Here is a 2,064-nt window from a genome sequence, read left to right as displayed (position 1 = left end):
ATAATAATAATAATGATAATGAATATAATAATAGCAATATAACAATGATAATAATAATGATAATAATTATGATAAAATAATAATAATAATAATAATGATAATGATGATGATAATAATAAAAATAATAATAATAATAATAATAATAGTAATGATAATAACAATACCACTAATAATGCCTCTAGCAACAACACCAAAGTCAGCAGCAACATGAAACAACAACAGAAAAAAGCAACAACAAAAACAGTCGACCGGCGTCTCCCAGTCACTCACGTGGCATCGGTAGAGAGGTGGAGAGGTGGAGGGGGGGAGGGGGGCTTTAGCAGTCTATCGATCGGCCTCTAATAGACGAGGAAGCGACACAGGAGAAGGTGTCGACCGAGGATTTCTTCAGTAAGTATTCGAAGCAGGTATTGATTCCCCGAGGGCGCTGCCTTAAGAAATTGGTAACATTTGTAGTGATGGTGACGGTGTGTGGGAATGGTGGGATGGTCAGAGAGGAAAGTTGGTGTTAATGGTGATATAGAATGGGTGTCGTGCCGTTGGCTGTAATGAGAGATGATGTGTGTGTAGGGGTGGGAGGTGGTTGTGTGAATGCGTGTGAATGCGTGTGTGTGTGTGTGTGTGTGTGTGTGTGTGTGTGTGTGTGTGTGAATGTGTGTGTGTGTGGCTGCGCGCGCGTGAGTGTACATATGTTGTCGTTATTGTTCTAACGCATTTTTAAAATCTCTCAACTCATTATCTCGTTTCCTACAGCGCCTGTGCTTCTCAAAATACTTCATACACTTCATAGTTGTAAAAGTTCTCTCATCAGAAATGGTGCATTTGTAATCACTGAATTCATTACACGAGTTTTAATCACTTCCAAAGGGGAGAATGACACGATAATACTTAGACTCCTTCAAACTCTTCAAATATCTATATCTACAAAACGCACATCAATAGGAACAAAAGAACATAATATGAATAATATAAGTTTCCTAGTCCCACTAGCACGGGAAACGCCTGGTTAATTAAGCACGTCAATATACAGCATAGAAAGACTGACGGTAAAGGAACCATAATCTGTTTACTTACTATGACATTCCACGCTATGTGAGTTCGTGTATTGTTTATGACAGTTATACACACGAGGCGAGAGTCACGCTGCTCACTCGAACAGGTGGCAACGTGAGCGGTTTTTTTTTTCACGGTTCATAGCAGGGGAGAAATACCTTAGCCCATTACATAAGGGGTTGTGTATGAGGAAACTGCTTCTGATGTAGAATTAACAAAACAAAAAAAAAAAAAAAGAATTGCTCATTACACACACACACACACACACACACACACACACACACACACACACACACACACACACACACACACACACACACACACACACTTGATCTTGTGAAAATTATTATGATGATTTATAATGATGCCATTCATATTTTTCGTAGTTCATATTACCATTTATTAGGGAGAGAGAGAGGGGGGAGGGAGGAAGGAGGAGAGATAGAGTGGGAGGGAGAAAGAGAGAGAGGAGGGAGAGAAAGAGCGAGAGAGAGAGAGGCAGACAGACAGATACACAACAGACAGACAGAAAGACGCAGATAGAGAGCGAGACTGACATAAACAGAGGAAGAGACGGATATACAGATAGAGATAGAAAGGGAGAGGGAGAGAGAGAGAGAGAGAGAGAGAGAGAGAGAGAGAGAGAGGGAGAAAGGGAAGAAAGACGTGAGAGAGCGAGAGAGAGAAAATTCAATTAAAGGAGCCAGCATTCTCACACTTAGGAATGAGCCACGGTGTCCAAGTTTCAATTCCTCCTTACCAGTCCTTACTCCCGTATAATGAAGTGAAGTGACCCTCTTTAAACATGAGGCATTTTAAACACGTGTCTCCACTCGCTTATGGTTACTTGCTTGTTCTTGTCCTGCAAATAAGCAGAAACGAGGGGATTCACACTTTTTTAAGCTAATTAGTAAAATGTGATTTAAAAAAGAAGGAATTATCTTTCAAAATCATTGGGAATGGCTTTTTTGATAACCGACGGAACTGTCTTTTATTAACAGTACTGTCTAT

The sequence above is a fragment of the Penaeus monodon genome, chromosome 38 (genome assembly GCF_015228065.2).
Source record: "Penaeus monodon isolate SGIC_2016 chromosome 38, NSTDA_Pmon_1, whole genome shotgun sequence".
In the NCBI taxonomy this organism is placed as follows: domain Eukaryota; kingdom Metazoa; phylum Arthropoda; class Malacostraca; order Decapoda; family Penaeidae; genus Penaeus; species Penaeus monodon.
This window is presented reverse-complemented; position numbering follows the sequence as displayed.